The 20,441-nt window shown below is 35.2% G+C and overlaps 1 protein-coding gene across 3 annotated transcripts in view; it reads left to right on the top strand.

The window, feature by feature from the left end:
* The window catches only part of Fstl5 (follistatin like 5), a 718,855-nt gene that overhangs the window by 571,765 nt on the left and 126,649 nt on the right, over positions 1-20,441 (top strand). The gene's annotated exons all lie outside the window — the stretch shown is intronic.

Here is a 20,441-nt window from a genome sequence, read left to right as displayed (position 1 = left end):
ACACACACACACACACACACAGAGGTATAACCAAGGCTAGAAGTGAGCTATTATCATCTCATTATTGAGAGTTGGAGTCAAGAATATCTAAAATTCAGGGCAACTAAGGATGCATGAGAGCTTAAGTCCTTGAGACCCTGTCTCAAAAACAAAAACAAAAAAAAAAATCATGAAAGAGAACAAAAAGGAAAAGCAAGACAAAAGCAAAAAGGATCTAGAGGAAGGCAGTGAAATAGAAAAAAGAGGAAGAAGAGGCAGAGGAAGAGAATGAGGAAAACAGAAGTATATACTGAAAATGTAGAGATGGAAATAGCTCAGTAGTAGGGCATGTGCTTAGCATGGTTCAATTCTTAGTAGTTATTTAAATATATATATATATATATATAATACATGTATTATCATGTTTTTGTATATAAATTTATATATAAATATATAAATATTTATAAATAAATAAAAGCATATATATATGTACATATATGTATATATATATAAAACCAAACATAAATCTGATAATACAATTATTTTTGGTGGGAAGATTCTCTTTGTTTCTCTTTGGTTTTTTTTGTTTGTTTGTTTCCTATACACAGCGAATTCTTGAAATTTTTAATAACAAAGCTAATCTTAGGTCAGGTATCATCACATTAGATCAAAACTCTCAACATTTCATACCTGGGTTTTCTGCCATGGATAGTGGGGAATATAAATTTCATACAGAATATTTGTACTCTGTCATGTTTTCAAGGAAGTGAAAGAATCAGTCAAAGACCCATTAGTCATGGTTTTGTTTTTTATACTTACATGTATTTTTTTAAATGAATGGTTTTTCAAATGCACCCAAAATAACCTCAGATATGTTTTTGTTTTAGTTGTTATAGAAGGACAATCGTCAAAAGACGATAGGTATAATAAAGAATGAATTTTGCAATAAGATGTGGCTGGAATCACCTAAGCATGATTTGGGATGATGACTTTGCCTCTCTGTGCTAAAATTTCCTTGTCTATAATGTGGAATGAAAACTAGCACATTAAGCATTTTGGTACAGTATTGTATTAACATCCTTATCACAATGTTAGGCAGAGTAGCTCTTCTGATTGACACATGCAGACATACATAAAAATCTGTTTATATGAGTATAATGAGTTATTTATACTAATCCATATACAAATCAAAAATATTTATTTTTTGTTCAGTCTAATAGACTCAGCTGGTTTCAATACATATTTTTCACTGTAGATATTCTGATGCTTAAAAAATTAAATCACCAACCATTGACACATGCCAGTATTCCTAGCTAATCAGGGAAGCTGAAATCACTGTTTGAAGCCAGTCTGATCAAGAAAGTTTTACAAGGCTCCTATCTCCAATTAACAGTGTTACCCTTGAGAGAAAAAACTGAAGAACAGCACCCAGGTCTTGATTTCAAACCCAGCACTTGCACAAAAAGAAAAGGAGGAAGGAAGGAAGGAAGGAAGAAATGGGATCAAAATCTGTGCTAGACCCAGACTCTTATGCCATAGACAAAGCAAAAGTAGCATTCAGTCATTCAGTTTGCAATTACATTTACTTAATTCATATTCTCATGGTTTGTGAGAAACCTTTTGCAATGTACTTGTCATCTATTCTGTTTTTGAAAATCTGGATAAGGGAGTAACACTCTACATGTTTACATTGCAACAACTGGAGAGATTTGCACCTTGTTCAGGAAATGATACAGTAATAACTTGCGTTATTTACTTTCACCTTGTAGTGTTTCTACATAGTAGAGAAGTCATAGTATTGTCAATCATGTTTTTTTTTCTTATTATTTATTTTCCAGTCATATGATACTATTGAGAAGAGGATTGTGCAAAGTATGGTATTTATGTCCTGGTTTGTTCAATTCTCTTCTATTCTTGGAATTGTAAATCTTTGAATTACTATGCTTGATACTGTCAACAAATCTCAATGAATATTTCTCAATGACATATTGGAACCACAAAAAAATATACTCCAGAATAATATACTCTGCCGTTATTTTATGGATGGAATCCACTAAGATTTACTGGATAGGTCTGAAGGAGTTTGCTTGGTGCTTATAATAAGGAGTAGGAAATGATGACATGATACATAAACAGCAAGGCTTTGACACTACTAAATTTGAAAGTATTTACTTGAAAATGTCACCAGGCGCCTGTGCCTCACACCTGTAAACCTAGCTACTCAGGAGGCTGAGATATGAGGATCGCGGTTCAAAGCCAGCCTGGGAAGGAAAGTCCTTGAGACTCTTATCTCCAATAAACCACCAGAAAACCGGAAGTGGCACTGTGGCTCAAGCGGTAGAGCGCTCGCCTTGAGCTGAAGAGCTCAGGGACAGCGCCCAAGCCCAGAGTTCAAGCCCCACGACCAACAAAACAAAACAAACAAACACACAAAAAAAAAAAAAAAACAAAGAAAGAAAATGTCCTACCCAAGCACAAAGCACAGAGCATAAATACTTGGTACAGTTTCATTTCCAGAGAAGACTACTCTGAGTTGATTACTACTTATCTCCAGGGTTAAAGACAATGAAAAATGACATAAACATAGACTGTATAGGCAGCTGTTAGGCTTGCTGATCACACTAAACACAGGTTACAGACTCTGTCCTATTTTGGCAGGATGTACTGGTAAATGATTAGCCTATCTTCTTAAAAATGTTGGAATATAATGTTTAAACATATCATAAAAATATATACACTTTATCTTTGTTTCATTCTCTAAAAAGGTACTATGATTAATTTGGAACAAAAATTTTTTTTTTTTTTTTTTGTCAATCATGGGCCTGAATTCTGGGCCTGGGCACTGTCCCTCAACTCTTCAGCTCAAAGTTAGTAGTGCTCTAACACTTGAGCCACAGCACCACTTCCAGGTTTTTCTGTTTATGTGATACTGAGGAATCAAACCCAGGACCTCATTCATATAAGGCAAGCATTGTACCACCGAGCCATCTTCCCAGCCCCAGAACAAAAATCTTCATTTCAGAATTAAGCTTAATAAATTAAATCAGAAACAGTGACAATAGTGGACATACCATAGAGGGAAGAACATACTATTATTTTTTGAAACAGAGCATCATTATCTAGCCCAGCTTAGCTCTGAACCCCTGTTCTCTTATCTCTGACCCAAGAATATAAGGTTTATCATTAATTCACTACGATCGGCTTCACTTTTATTACTAAATACAGGATAAAATACTAAAATACCTGGTTTTATAGATCTAATCAGATCACTTATGCAGATGGTATTAACATCTATAAATGCCAAGAATGTAATATAAATCCATAAAGTCATACTGAGCATTCATTGAGTGGTAATTATTTCTGCACTCTGTCTTTGTGAGGAAGTTATAGCAGTTTTCAGATTAATTTCTTTTTACTGAGCAATGTAAACTACATAGAATGGTTAGAAATAGGAACGTATCTCATTAAAAATAAAGTACAAACATCAAGCCACATTAGGATGTTAATGTTAACAGTTATAACCTCAGTGTCAGAATCAAATAAAGTAACCGTTATTTGGAAATGAAAGAAGTAAAAAACAATGTTTACTGTTGTTCAATACAGGGGTTATACAAATATTTTAAAGCAGAGTGAAATTTTATGTACCTTCTCAAAATTTCCAAAACAACTTTTTAATACTTGACACAGATGTTTCCATACTTAGTATGCTTTTTGCAAAATACAATGCACTTAATATATTGAGAATCATGTCAAGGTTAAACATACTTGATAAGCATTTATTACATTTTGAAGTTTTATTATTTACCCTCAATTCTAATATTCATGCTATTTAATTTGGCCAATGACATTGTCAGATCCACTAAAGTAACTGACTCCATAAATATTTCCATCTGCTGACCCAGAAAGTGCTGAAATTATCTGCATCATGATTTCTACATCTCAAAACAATATATCCAAAGTATTATTTTTGAATTTTCCTAATTATATCTGTTTCTAAATTGTTGACATTTTTGCACAGTAGCACAACTTTCTTTATGCTATCAGATGTCTCTCAGCTGACAGGTTTACAGCAATCACAAACAAGACAAAAGGAAAAGAAATCAAAAGCAGCAGCAATGGAAAATTAAAAAAGTCTCTTGTTTCCTTTTCTTGGAGCTCATTCATAGAATATTATTTAATTTGATCATCTGTGCAAGCTATTTAGCCTTTGTCTATCACTCCTATGCACGTCCTCCTTTTATCTCTGTATGTTAATGTCTAGGGTCCTATATAATTTATCATATCATAGTGTGTGTGTGTGTGTGTGTCCACCAAACCAGTACTCCAAAATATTTTAAGATGTTAAAGATGTCCCTCATACAGAAAATCAACAAGAATGTGATATTGGCAGTGAAAATGTCCCTTACCAGAGAACCAGATAGAGTCACAACCTCTAAAAAGGGAGATAACATGTTAGGCATTACCAGACACCTCTCAGTCCTAACTTTCAATATCAGTGGACTTAACTTTCCAATTGAAAGACATAGACTGACTACTTGGATCCAAAAGCAAGACATATTTGTCTTTTGTCTACAGGAGACATATCTTGCTGACAAAAAGCAGACACATTCTCAAAGTGAAATGTTGGAATAAAATCTTTCAAGCAAATGGCTCCAATAAACATACTGAAGTAGCCTATTATCAGATAAAATAGACTTCAAATCAAAATCAGTAAAGAAAGACAAAGAAGGTTATCATCTACTAGTAAAGGGAACCATAGGAAGATATGACAATTCTAAATCTCTATGCACCAAATGCTGGAGCACCCAACTTCATCAAACACATACTACTTGACTTAAAAGTACACATAGATCAAAACATTGACTGTTTGTGCTTTTCAATATTCTTATCCATCCCTCCTCTGATCACAGTTTCCATCACTGTTAATATTTAGAATATGCATTGGACTGTTGACTGAATTTCAATAGCTTTTTAAGCTTTATTATTAAAAATTATATTTCTAAATGTTTCTAGTATCTATTATAGAACATTTATAATAAGAAGCAGGGAAGAATTTTTTTAGAGAGTTAAGAAATCTCCATGAAAGTTCCAAAGCATATTAGACATTAGTAATTTGTTGATGGTATTGGGGGCACTCTCAGAATTACTTTTGAGATTCTATAATTCTAGTTGTTTTCCTAAACTTAGTGAATTATCTACAAACAACTACTGATTTTTTTAAAAAAGTGGAATGATTATCTCCCCATAAATTAGTTAGAATCCTCTGATAAAGGAATTCAGTTACATGTAATACAAATATATGAAGAGTTACTAAAACCTAGGTGTCTTAGAAATAGCCTGGCTTTAAAGTGAGGGTCATGAGTGAGATGCCACCTGGAAGTGTGAAGTCTAATCCAAGTCACATCATTTTATTAGATGGGTCCAGAGAGCCAGGTTATACCTCTGTGTAGCTAACCAATAGGAAATTATTTTGCTAAATAAACAGTCAACAATCCAAATGGAAATTTATTGTAGTTTAAAAAGGCACTGGCTCAGTAGGAGTGCTTGCCTAACATGCATGAAGCCCTGGGTTCAATTCCTCAGTACCACATAAACAGAAAATGCCAGAAGTGATGCTATGGCTCAAGTAGTGGAATGCTAGCCTTCAACAAAAGAAGTTCAGGGACAGTGCCCAGGCCACTGTATTCAAGCCCTAGGACTGGCAAAAAAAAGAAAAAAGAAATTATAGAACCAGATACCCATGGTTATCATTTACAATCATAACTACCCTCTATGTTGAGATACAGAGAGTCAGGGTTCAAAGCCAATTTGGATAAAAAAGCCTTTGAGATACCATCTCTTAATTGGAAATTTAATTCAATTAAGCAGCAAAATACTGACTGGCCATGGAGATATGGCTGAAAGGGTAGAGTACTAGTCAAGTAAGAACAGGCCCTGTGTTAAAGACTCAATACTGGCAAGAAATAAAAAGGGTCATAACAGTGACAATATACATTACTCTGAAATGTTACTATTCTTAGTTATCAATCAAAGAAATATACCTTAGAAGTATATAGAAATGACATTTCACATCCACTAGAATGCCAAAATTTAAAATGCAGCATAAAGGCAAGATTTGGTGAAGTACCATAGGAAGTAGGAAGTACCATACATTGCTGGTATTATTGTCCATTTTATACCCTTGAAAAATAATTTTGACATTATCTATTAGACTTGACATTGAATCACCATACATACTACACAGGAAAACCATGTATGTTCTGAATACTTTGCTGCAATAATTTTAGCCTCTCTTTTTTATGTGCATTTTACCATGCTCTCTACTTTCACCATAAAAATCAATAAGCTTAAGTATGTAATCTTTATAATAACTATAATTTTATTTATGGAAATTAAATGGATGTGAGCTAGTTACCTAGAGAAATGTATTATAATTATTACAATATTACTCCAAGTTATAATGTCTTTAAAATGACTACTTCAAAAAACATGTCTACAGAAGTTACAAGATTTGAAAGATGCATAAGATCTTTCATTGTGAGGAAAATAAAATATCTACTACTCTATTCCATACAGTTGTTTCCTGCATCTACAATCCTATCATCCTTGGCTTGTATATTTACTATGGGAATTATTTTATTCAACTATTCATTATAGTTGCTATTTATGTCAACGTGCATTAAGCTGGAGCCTTTCAGAATGTGTACATTGGTGATGTTTGATTGCAATAGGAGAAAGTATGAATAAGCAAACCAAGTGCTCTGTGGCTTGGGTGAAGAGACTCTTGCCTTGAGCAGTGTATACATTCCTCTTTCTAATACAATTAGAAAGAGATCTACTTAATTTTATTAACATCTAAGATGATCTGTAAGTATATTACCCTTGGCCTCAAGTAAATTGTACTTTGTACAGTGCTTATGTATCTGTCAGCCTATTTGGTCTAACAGTATTATGGAGCTGGAATGGAATAGTCCATAACAAATGTAATGGCAATGGGAGCAAAGTTGACAATGAATTCGGGTCCTTGGCAATGTAGAAGGCCTGTTGCCTAGGGAGAAGTTGTTATAAAACTGAGTTTGGCTTCTTCTTTCTACCTGCCTGTGCTACACTTTTTGCTGTCTTTCCCTGTGCTATGGTGAACCAAAAAGTCCCTCACCTGGTGCACCTCATGTGTTAGTGTTGGGCTTCCAGCTTCTAGACCTGTGAGAAATACATTTATATTCTTTATCAGTTACCTGGTCTTTTGTGCTCTATTATATAAGCAGAAAACTCATCAAGACACTATCATTTCTCCATGCTTGAATTTTTGCTTTTAATTTTGTGAGAAAGAATTTATGATCTCAAAATTTAAAAAAGAAGTAAAACTATCAAAGGAAAAGAATAAGAGGGTACTTGAGTCAAATTTTAGATAATTAGCCCAAGGCAAACTTCTCTATTAGCATGATTCTATCAAATTGGATAATATGTACTATGCAAAAAACACATCCTCTTCCCAATTTTCTAATTCAAGGTCACATATTCTGAATATGTCAATTGAATTCTGAATATGTCAGTTGAAATCCCCTTGGAAGCAGATCATTCACTTGTAGTTCTCTAATAGTTTTACATTAAAATCTTTCTATTAGACCTGACATAATTAATGGACATTGGGAAAGAAAACAATCAGGATTAGACATCCACTGATACAACTACAAATAACAGTATTAGTGTAAAATGGGCATTTCATCAACTTACAATTTAAGATTTTACATTTTACTTGAGATTGACAAGTATGTTGATATTTTGATTAAAAGGCAAATCAAAAACACATGGAGTTCTCTTTCATTTTTTGCTTGTTTCTTATTTCCAGTAAAGAATTGTACAAGGGGTTTTCAATTTAACATGTGAGTTTGTTACAATGCATTTTGGTCAATGTCAGCAAGTAAGCAGTCACACAATTACAAATCATAGAAGCACCTAAAACAGAATTTGCCACTGACCTGCTAAGTAAGGCATATCATAGTTGAGAGAATATCTGAACGGATACTTTAAGGTTTTTTCTAAGCAATACTGTACATGAAAAATTCATATTATGTCTCATTTCTAAAAGTCAAGATATAAGTCAGGCACTGGTGATCCATGTCTGTAATTCTAGTTACTCAGGAGGCTGAGATCTGAGAATCGAGATTCAAGGCCAGCCTGGACAGACAAATCTGAGGAACACTTATCTTCAATTAACCAGAAAAAGCAGAAAGTGATTGTGTGGCTCAACTGGTAGAACAGCAACCTTGAACAGAAAAGTTCAACAAGAGCAAAAAGCCCTGAGTCCAAGCATCAGTACCCACACAAAACAAAAAGCCAGATGTAGACTTTTTATAAATTCTTGGAATCAAGCCCGAGGTCTTGAATGTGGTAGCCAAAGATTCTACAATGAAGTTCCATTTCTAGCTGTTGTATACACAAATTTCTTCCTGCAAGATGCTTTGTATTTTGGTCACAACATAAAAATCTTTGGAAGTGCAGGTGTAACTAAAATGATAGAGTGCCAGCCCTGAGTAAAAATGCTAGGGATCAACACACTGGCTCTGAATTCAAGCCCCAGTAATGGCACAAAAATATTGAATAAAAAATAAATCTTGGAAGATCTTTTTCTTTTTAATAAAACTATAAATGTATGTTTTTGTTTAAAAGATACATATGGGAATATACATATAAGGATAAGCATTGAAAGTGTACATATATGCATTGTGTATGTGCAATGTGCACTTTAAATCCTTTGTTTTAATTGAATGTTCATAGACTCTCTTATTACCTTAGTTCTCTGTTGTAGTTCATATAAATAATTTTTTTCAGGCATTGCGCTGTGCTAAAGTGCATCTATATTGCCTTATAATCAGCTTGTTCATATAGAACATCATTTTTTCTATGAACAACTTTTAATGCTGTGTGATGCCTGATATCCTTTCTTCTTATCTTGTGAATGAGCATGCTGGTTATGTCCCACTGTAGTAATTAGCCTGCTTATGTGCTTGCTGGCCTTATGTGGCCTGCCATTCAAACATGCTTAATAGTCTTAGGATAATCAATTTATTTTGACAATTTTTTTTTAATTTGCCAGAATAGCTAAGGATTACTGAGTTTTTACACAATAACAGGTAATTTCACATACAAAATATATACTAATTTTTATTTATCTTGATCTGACATACTTTAGTATTTTTTCTTCTGGGTGCTGAGGGCTCATACTTGTAATCCTAGCTACTCAGGGGCTGAGATCTAAAGGATAAAACTTCAAAGCCAGCACAAATGGAAAAGTCCATGAAACCCCACCTCCAGATTTGCTAGTAAAATGTAGACTAGAGGTGTGGTCCAAGTTGTAGGGGCCCTGCAGAGCAAGTACAAGATCCTGACCTTAAACCCCAGTTCTGAAAAAAAAAAGAGGGCGTGGAGATAGAGAAAATAAGCATAGTACATTGTCTTCAAACATTAGATGATGTTGAATTCTACACAATGTAACTATGGATTAAAAGTACATATATAATTAAATCCATTAAACATATAGTTAGGTGAATATTAAGTAGTGAAGATGTCAGAACATGTAAGAAGGAATAAAAATAGATATGATATCCTTTGATAAAAATTATATGATGCATGGTAGAAGGTTTAAATAAAGTTTTAATGTATTACCATTTTCAATTTCTCCTATGTTAGCACATAATCTAACCAATATCCAGGTGTTATTCAGTTTCTCTGATGATTTATTTGTTTGAATTTAAAAAGGAGGTAGTGCTAAGGATCAGTGAAGATATGCATTTATGTGATATCTTGTTTGGATACATATATTTTAATTGTATATATTTGGCATATATTTAGTTCTATGTAGATATATGTGTTTGCAGCTTGTTCTATTACAAACATTGGAAATGTAATTGCTTTGTGTTTCTAATTTCCTGAGTATACTTTGCAATATACTCTCTAGGTAAAGTCAGCATAACACTGGAGACCTAGAAAGTTAGAAGGCAGTGTTTCTCCCTACTTCAGCTAATCACTTATAATTAATAGTGTCACAGATCACTCTCTGACAGTAGTCTGCTTTGAATTGAATGTGAAGGGAAACTTGTACTGTCCATCTAGCTGGGACAAGGGTAGCTCAACAAAAAGGGTCTTGCCTATGTCAAGGGACAGCCTTGAAATACAATCTCCCTACCTACATTTGACATACCACTTAGCTGGGATTACAGTCACTTTCGGCACCTATAATAGAAAATTATTTTTGACTTATACTTCCTTAGAAATAGTATAATGACCCTTTGGGTAAATGCCCAAAAGTGGGATTTTTGGGACATAAGGGAGCTTTATGTATAGTCTTTCATTTTTTTTTATTGTGAAAATACTGTACAGAGGGGTTACAATTACATGGTCAAGAAAATGAGTACATTTCTTATCAAGCACTGTAGCCTCTTCCTTTGTTTCCCCTTCCCATCCCTTCCCATCCTCCTCCCCCCACCCAATCCTCTCTGCTCCCCCCGCCCCCACACCAAAGTTGTAAAGTTTGTTTTCGACATAACGACTTGTACATCTCATTGTTGCAATGGGTCCACCTGTATACCTATTTAAACGATTTGTTTTTCCCCTTCCCTTCCACAAATTATACCGAAATCAAATACAGTGAAAGAAGGGGTTATACTATGGGGGAGGGACATACAAAGCAACAAAGAAATAATCTTATAAATGTGTTAGAAACAATCACATGAAAGAAAAAACATTTGAGTATATATTTTAGGGTTTATTTCCCTAACATCACCTTATCTGATCTTTTCTGCTTGACTCAGACATATACTAGATATTGCAAATAAGGGAGACCATGGGACCTATGTTTCTTTGGGCCTGGCTTACTTCACTTAATATAATTTTTTTCCAAGTCTTTCCATTTCCTAGCAAATGGGGCAATGTCATTCTTCCTGATGGAGGCAGAGAATTCCATTGTGTATATATACCACATTTTCTTGATCCATTCATCTACTGAGGGGTATCTGGGTTGGTTCCATATCTTAGCTATAGTAAATAGTGCAGCAATAAACATAGTCGTCCTGGTAGCTTTAGTGTGGTGTTGCTTGTAAACATTTGGGTAAATGCCCAAAAGTGGGATTGCTGGGTAATAGGGGAGCTCTATGTGGAGTCTTTTGAGGAACCTCCATACTACTTTCCAAAGTGGTTGAACAAGTTTACACTCCCACCAACAATGCAGTAAGGTTCCCCATCAAAATTCCAACCTCATTCTTCAAGGAAATAGAAGAGGCAATCCAAAAATTCATATGGAACAATAAAAGACCCCAAATAGCAAAAACGATCCTCAACAGAAAGAACACTGCTGGAGGAATATCAATACCAAATTTCAAATCTACTATAAAGCCATAGTAATCAAAACAGCTTGGTACTGGCACAAGAACAGGCCTCAGGACCAATGGAATAGAATTGAAATCCCAGAAATGAACCTACAGACCTGTAGCCATCTAATCTTCGATAAGAGAGCTAAAAAAAAAATAGAATGGAAGAAAGACAGCCTCTTCAGTAAATGGTGCTGACAAAATTTGTTAACTACTTGTAGAAAACTAAAGCTAGATCCTTATGTATCACCCTGCACCAGAATCAGCTCCAAATGGATCAAAAACCTCAGAGTCAAAGCAGACACTCTGAAAGCATTACAGGATGGAATAGGAGAAACCCTAGGTCTCCTGGCACAGGCCGAAATTTTCTAAACAGAGACCCGGAAACACAACAAATCAAAGAAAGGTTGGATAAATGGGATTGCATGAAGTTGCAGAGCTTCTGCATGGCAAAGGACATAGCAAGCAAGATCAATAGAAAGCCCACGGATTGGGAGAAGATCTTCACTAGCCATACAACGGACAAGGGTCTCATATTTAAAATATACTTGGAACTCAAAAAATTAAATCCCCCAACAACAAATCCTCAAAGAAACAAATGTCCAATAAATAAGTGGGCTAAAGACTTAAGGAGAAATTTCTCTGAAGAGGAAAGAAGGATGGCTAATAGACACATGAAGAAATGCTCAACTTCCCTAGCCCTAAAAGAAATGCAAATCAAAACAACATTGAGATACCACCTCACTCCAGTTAGAATGGCTAAAATCAAGAACTCTAAAAACAACAGATACTGGAGGGGATGTGGACAGAAGGGAACCTTATGGCATATGCGTAGTCTTTTGAGGAAACTCCATACTGCTTTCTAGAGTGGTTGAAAAAGTTTACACTCCCACCAACCATGCAGTACGGTTCCCTTTTGGCCACATCCCCTCCAGCATCTGTTGTTATTAGATTTCTTGATTATAGCCATTCTGTCTGGGCTGAGGTGGAATCTCAGTGTTGTCTTGATTTGCATTTCTTTCATGGCTAGAGAGGTTGAGCATTTCTTCATGTGTCTATTGGCCATTCTTATTTCCTCTTCAGAGAAACCTCTCTTTAAGCCTTTAGCCCATTTTTTAATAGGGTAGTTGTTTCTTTGAGGCTCTGTTATAGGGGTATTTAATTTTTTGAGTTCTAAGTATATTTTAGATATGATACCCTTGTCTCTTGTATGGCTAGTGAAGATCTTCTCCCAGTCCATGGGCTTTTTATTGATCTTGCTAGCTATGTCCTTTGCCTTGGAGAAGCTCTGCAGTGTCATGCAGTTCCATTTGTCCAAACTTTCTTTGATTTATTATACTTCTGGGTCTTTATTAAGAAAATTTCGGCCTGTGACAAGAAGCCCTAGAGATGGTAGGGGGAAAATAAAAGAGGCGGTAACAATGCTGGCTATGAAATGTACTCATTACCCTACTCATGTAACTGTAAACCCTCCGTACAACATTTTTAAAATAAAAAAAAGAAAAGAAAAAAATAGAATAAGGAAGACCTTAACGACTTGAAAGTAAAATGACCAACTGATCAATTGATAATTCCTTTGTGATGCCTAATTTTGCAGAGAAGTTTTCTGTCCCACATGAGATAGATAGAAGTGAAGGGAAATGTCTTGAAAGTTGAAAAACAGATCATAAAGGGCATTGTGTCTCCTTCCTAATTTTTGGATCGGACATTCTTGAGGATGCCAACTTGACTGGATGTGAAGATCAGCCTGTGCATAACCCCATGAATAAAGAAGTGAAACCACCTTCCAGCATCTGGCACCAAGTTTCAGGCAGGGCAGTGATCCTCATTAAAAATGGGGACTTCTAACCAGGTCAAACCTGTAGACAAGTGAAGCCAGGAGATGCTCTCTACAGAGGTTTTGCCATGAGCAATATGTTTTAATCCACTAAGTTTGAGTCAACTTTATTAGTGATAGAACCACTGCTTAATGTGTTTACTTGGTTTGGCATTAGAAGAATAATGGATGTCCTCGTGTTTGTTTTGTGTGGTCCTTTAATATTTAAAGTAATCCTTAATTTACCTGGTCTTCTATTCATTCTGACTCAGTTGACTGCTGGAAGGACACACATTCTACTTGGTTAAATAGTGGTTACTTTGAAACTTTAAAACTGATGTGACTTTAAACTGACATTGTAGGTCAGTGGTAGAGTATTTGTCCAGCATGTAATTCATGCACTAGGTCCTGCTTAAGTAGATACTTTTAGACACTAGGTTAAATTCTGAATACTCATAGAAGATTTAATCTTTAATTAGTGCTAAAAGATTGAAAAGTTCTTTTTTTTTTTTTTTTTTTTTTTGGGTCCAGTCGTGGGGCCTAAACTCTGGGCCTGGGCGCTGTCCCTCAGCTCTTCAGCTCAAGGCTAGCGCTCTACCATTTGAGCCACAGCGCCACTTTCGGCTTTTTTCTTTTTGCTTATGTGGTGCTGAGGAATGGAACCCAGGGCCTCAGGCATGCAAGGCAAGCGCTCTACCACTGAGCCACCTTCCCAGCCCGACAAGTTCTTTTAAAAGTGGCTCTGGCCAGGCGCTTGTTGCTTTTGTTTGTACTCCTAGCCACTCAAAAGGTTGAGAACTGAGGACAGCAGTTTGAATCCAGCTTGGGCAGTAAAGCCCATGCAATTCTTATGTCCAAATAACCATGAAAAAGCTGGAAATGGAACTGTGGCTGAAGTGGTAGAGCCCTATCCATGAACAAAAATGCTCATGGATAGTACCCCAAGCCCTGAGTTCAAACCCCATGACTGGTTAAAAAAAGCAAAAGCAAAAGTGCCTCTGAATAAGGCATATCCCAGGCACTGCACTTGACACACATAATTCAATTTGTAGTCTAAAAGTAGAATGTGTTAAATGACTCAGTTCATTCTCCATATGTACACTCAAAGAAATTTCAGCTACCTTGACAGTATAAATTTTGTGAAACACAATCAAATTTTATCTACACTTTGTTTTAAGGTCACCTTTTTCATTTGCCTGTTGAAAATATTTTCTTAATTCTGAAAAAGTAGCAAGTCAATATAATGTCGAACTTAAATGTTATCTTTACATAGATGCACTTTATCAAGCAACATAGTGGTGAAAAACATAGCTTTCAGACTACAAGAAGGAAAAGCCAAAGAAATACTTAGTTGAAAAGTAAAGCAGTTTACACATGAGTAGCCAATAAAAATAGCTCTTCAGAACTGAATCATAGTGTTATATAGTTAATTAAATTACTCCTGTGGCTTATGTTATCATTCAGCTCTTTAAATGCATTTCCTGACAGAGATAGGGTACTTTATATGAGAGACATCACTTTAAATGTAATCCAAAACTCTTTTTTTCTTTTTTTTTGGGGGGGGGGGTGGTCAGTGGTGGGACTTGACCTCTGGGCCTGGGTGCTGTCCCTGAGCTTTTCAGCTCAAGAAAAGCACTCTAGCATTTGAGCCACAATGTCACTTCCTTATCCAAAACTCTTAATGTATTGAAAATAATTAAAAGCATAAGATTCTCTTACTACATTCAGGCATCTTTGGAAAGAATTTCATATTTAACTTATATGATAAATAAGAGTTAAATATGGAGCCTATAATTTTGGGGTTTAGTGTTTAGTTATAAATAAAAGAGAACAGAATATATTTATGGTATATTATGGAGTAAATTAGGTTTGTCACAAGATTCTACATGTGAAATAAAAAAAGTTTTTAATACAAACTATTGATTCTATGCCAGCCAACTGTGGATAAAATATTTATATGTTTATTTTAAAAACACAAATACTACATAGAGAATTTTTATGGGAGAATCAAATTATAGATTATCAGAGATTACATAAATAATGTAGTATAATTATAAGTAGAAAAGTTTATGAATTATTTGCAAGCATCTTTGTTATCACTAATAATCAAAGATTATATCTCACATAAAAATTCACTAACTAAGATTGTGCAATTATTTGCATACATACCCATGCAATACCCACTTCTGGTAGTAGATATATTAAATTCAACATAGGAGAATTTTTTTATTGTCAAGGTGATGTACAGAGGGGACACAGATACATAAGTAAGGTAATAAGTACATTTCTTGACAAACTTGGAACCTCTTCACTCATTTTTCTCCTAATTTTAAAATTTTCATCATAGAGGAACTTCATTTCTTTGAGTAAGTTAATTTCTAGGAATTTACAAAAGGAGTTGCTTTCCTGATTTCAGTTTTACTCTTGTCATTATTGGCATACAGTAAAGCCATTGATTTTTGAGGGTTAATTTTATACACTACTACTTTGCCAAAGTTTCAGATCAGTTTGAGTAACTTGGGAGTGAAGTCCATGGAATTCTTTAAATACAAGATCATCTGCAAAGAGGGAGAGTTTTACTTCATCTTTGCCTATGTGGATCCCCATTTATATTTGCATCTTGCCTTATTGTTCTACTACTACTTATTGTTCTAATACTAAGTTGAAGAGAAGTGGAGAGAGTGGACATCCTTATATCATTTCTGAATTCAGAGGAAATGGTTTAGTTTTTGGCCATTAAGTATTAGGCTAGCTGTAGTTTTGTCATACATAGCCTGTACTCTATTGAGGAATGTTCATGGATTCCTAATTTCTCCAGCACTTTCATCATAAAGGGTTTTTGGATCTTATCAAATGCTTTTTCTGCATTTATTGAAATGATCATAGGATTCTTAGCCTTGCTTTTATTGATGTGATGAATTATATTAATTGACTTGCATATATTGGACCAGTTTTTCATCCCTGAAATGAATCCTGTTTGAACATACTACATGAATTGTTGAAGTCAATTGGACAGAATTTTGTTGAGAAGTTTTGCATTGATGTTCATCAAAGGAACGGGTCTATAGTTCTCTTTCTTTGATGAGTCCCTCCCTGGTTTTGGGATGAGGGCTACTCTGGCTTCCTACAAAGAGTCTGGTAGTAAGCTTTCACTTTCAAGTATATTGACGTGTTGGAGGAGTTTTGGTGTGAGTTCTGCTTTGAAGGCCTTGTGGAATTCAGCTGTAAACCCATCTGGTCCTGGGCTTTTCTTGGGTGAGAATTCTCTTATTGCTCTTTCTATTTCAATGCTTGATGTGGGTCTGTTAAGTTGGTTTAAATCTTCTTGGTTTAGTTTGGGCACATCAATATTTGCTAGAAATTTGTCCATTTCTTCCAGATTCTCAAATTCCTTAGCATAAAGGTTTCAGAAGTATTCTTGTATAAGGTTCTGAAACTTGGTTATTTCTGTTGCGATATTTTCATTCTCAACTCTGATTTTGCTTATTTGGGTGTGTTGGTTTTTTTTTTATTGTTGTTGTTGTTTTTGGTCAGTTTTGCTAAGGAACTGTCAATTTTCAATTTTGTTAATTGTTTCAAAGAACTAACTCTGTTTTGTTGATTTCTTTTATCCTGTTTTTGGACTGTGATTCATTTAATTCTGATTTAATTTTTGTTATTTGTTTCCATTTACTGGATTGGGGTTTGTCTTGTTGCTCTTTGAAAAGGAGCTTCAAGTGCATCATTAAATTGTTGTTTTGTGATCTCTCCAATTTGTTGATGTAGCAATTCAGCAATAAATTTTCTTCTGAGTATTGCTTTTGATGTGTCCTAGAGGAGCTGGTAATTCGTATGTTCATTTTTGTTAAATATCATGAACATTTGAATATCCTTTCTGCTCTTTTCCATGACTCACTGGTGTGTTGTTCAGGCTCTTTTCTTTGGTGGCTTTTGTTGATGAATTCTAATTTTATTCTCTTGTTATCTGAGAGAACGTAGGGCATAATTTCAATGTTTCTGAATTTGGACAAATTTGCTTTGTGACCTAAAATGTGGTCTATTTTGGAGAATATTCCATGTCCTGCTGAAAACATGTATTCTGATATTGCTGGGTGAAATATTCAGTAGATGTCTGCTAAGTCTAGTTGGTCTATGCAGTTGTTTAGATCAGCATATTCTCTGTTGAGTTTTTGTTGGGTTATTCTATTCAGCTGGGAGAGTGGTGTGTTAAAATCATCCAAAGTTAATGTCTTTAGATCTATGTGTTTTTAGGGAAAGTAGTATTTCTTTGATAAATTTGAATGCTCTGGTATTTGGTGAATAAATATTTAAAATTGTTATATCCTCCGGTGGGAAAGATCCCTATATTAGTACGTAATGTCCTTCTTTATCTCTTCTTGCTAATGGTTTTTTGTTTTTGTTTTTTTGTTGGTCACAGCACCACTTCTGATTTTCTGATGGTTTATTGGAGATAAGAGTCTCATGCACTTTCTTGCCTGGGCAGATTTTGAACTGAGATCCTCAGATTTCTGCCTCCTAATAGCTAGGATTAGAAGTGTGAGCCACCAGCACCCTGCTCTTCTCACTAATTTTAATTTGAAGTCTATTTTATCTGATATTAGGATTGAAATTTATGCCTGGTTATGGGGGCTGTTTGCTTGGTAGATTTCCTTTCACTTTCAAAATATGTTTGTTTTTGTGGGCAAGGTGTGTCTCTTGAAGGCAGCAAGTCAAAGGATCTTGCTTTTTAATCCAGCTAGATAAACTATGTTGCTTAATTGGAGAGGTAAGCCATTAATATTCAGTGCTAAGACTGAGAAGTATTCGTGCCATATTATCCACCTTCTTAGGGGCTGTGCTCACTGGGTTCTTCCTATGATAATCTTATTCTGTTTGGGAGCTGATTCTCTGCCTTTATCATGCTCTTGTTGGTTTTCTCTGAGGCATCTGTAAGTACCTTTTACAATGGTGGTTTGGTGGAGATAGATTGTTTCGATTTTTCTTTGCTATGAAAGGTTTTTATTCGTCTCCTGGTTATGAAGGAGAGTTTAGCTGAGTACACTATTCTTGGTTGATCGTTGTTCTTTAGGACGTGGCATTCAACCTTTCAGACTCTTCTTGCTTTCATGGTCGCTGCTGGGAAATCTGTAGTTATTCATACTGGTTTTCCTTAATAGGTGATTACTTTTTTTTCCCCTGATAGCTTTAAGGATCCTTTCCTTGGTGTCTATTGATTCTGTGCAGATTACACTGCTATGATGGGATATCCTGTTCTGGTCTGGTGTTTGGGGTTCTAAAGGTGTCTTGCATCTGAATGGACTTATCTTTTTGAATGTTTGTGAGGTTCTCTGCTAGGATTCTGTTAAATAAATTTCCTAGTCTTTTAGCTTCTGCCTCTAGGCCTTCCCATTAGCCTTAAATTAGGCCTTCTGATGGTGTCTTCTATCTGTTGAAAGGATTTATCATATTTCTTGGATTTGAATACTTGCTCGTTTTTTCTCTATAACATCTAAACTATCTTCAATACAAGATATTTGATCTTCTGCATGATCTAACCTACTGTTAAGACTTTCTACTTAATTTTTTATTTCCTTTCCTTCTAATTGGTCAGATTTGATGGCTTCAATTTCTTTTTTTGAAGCTTTGTTTTAGACTTTGCATGTGCTTCTTTACCTCTTTGATTTGGTTTTCAGTGTTGACTCTCAAATCCCTTATTCAAATGGCTATATTTCTTTTTGTTTTTGGTCAGTCATGGGCATGAACTCTGGGCCTGGACGCTGCCCCTCAGTGCTTCAGCTCAAACATAGCACTCTACCACTTGAGTCATAGTGCCATTTCTGGCTTTTTTCTGCTTATGTGGTGCTGAGGAATCGAACCCAGGGCCTCATGCATGCAAAGCAAGCACCCTACCACTGAACCACCTTCCCAGACAGAAAGGGCTATATTTATTTTGATAGTTTTTCCTTGTTTTGGAATTCATTCAACTTTCTGTTTTTTTTTTTTATTATGAGAATACCATACAGAGGAGTTACAATTACATGGGCAAGATAATGAGTACATTTCTTATCAAGCATTGTTACCTCCTCATTGTTTCTCCTTCCCATTCCTTCATTGAACTTTCTGTCTGTGGATTTCATGATTTCCTCTATTACTCTTTGGTTAGCTTCATCATGCTCATACATTGCTTATCATGCTTACAGAACCCTGTGTAGGCTTAAAGTTTTTTCATTTATCATGTTTACCAGTGGTATTTGTAGAGCATTTTGAGAATTTTCTTCTGGGATTTTTATCTTGAGATGAGCTTGTCTTGCCATTTTACTTGTGTTTCTACTGCTTGTTCTGCCCATTTGGGTTTGAAAACAAAACTGAATTCCTGCTAGAACACCATTTTAAGGCAAGTGTCATCCAGAGCACTGTAGTTGCATAAATTTTTTGACACATTCAAAATGAGTACAGATACAGTCTAGATTAATAACCAACCACTAGGGATTTATGGAGTAAGAAAATCAAAGAAGGAGCCAGGGGACCAGAAATTAGAGGTATAGCAAGAATTGTGAAGAGAAAATAGCATTAGAGGAATGTAGGCAGAGAAAGAAGACAGGGAATAAAACTAAGACATAAATTCAGAGAGAAAAAGAGGTGAGAAAAAAAGAGGAAGAAACAGAGAAAATGACAAATAAATAAAAAAAATTTTAAAATGATAAACTTAAAAAATTATATATGTATAAAGAAATAATACTACAATTAAAGGAACTAAGATTTCCAAATTGTGAATTAAGTAATTGATGTCTGTATTAAGTATCCACACAAGGAAGGATAATCCCCAATGGCTAAATATCTGAGGATGAGCAGAACAGCAGTTAAGTAGAGAATAAAAAGAAGACTGGGGCTGGGAGGGTGGCTCAGTAGTAGAGTGCTTGCCTTGCATGCATGGGGCCCTGGGTTCAATTCCTCAGCACCACATACACAGAACAAGCCAAAAGTGGCAGCTTAACTCAAGTGGTAGAGCGCTAATCAAGCTAAAGAGCTGAGGGACAGCTCCCAGGCCCAGAGTTCAGGCCCTATGACCGGCAAAAAAAAAAAAAAAAAAAAAAAAAATCAAAAGGGAAAAAAAGATAGAGAAAAAAAAGAAAAAAATGTAGAATTAAAAAAAAAATTAAGCAGAAAGAAGAATTCTTTGATTTATTTGAGGGCTCTTGTGTCTCCATTGTGTCCATAGCCAGTCTCTTGATAGAGCCTCTGATTTGCTTCTGGTGTTTGGTTTTCCTGTGGTTTAGTTGGTTTCTCAACTCAGTTTGTTT

The sequence above is a fragment of the Dipodomys spectabilis genome, unplaced genomic scaffold, assembly GCF_019054845.1.
Source record: "Dipodomys spectabilis isolate Male_0828 unplaced genomic scaffold, ASM1905484v1 ptg000436l, whole genome shotgun sequence".
NCBI lineage: Eukaryota > Metazoa > Chordata > Mammalia > Rodentia > Heteromyidae > Dipodomys > Dipodomys spectabilis.
The sequence above is the reverse complement of the archived record's forward strand: the minus strand, read 5'-3'. Positions and strand labels throughout refer to the sequence as shown.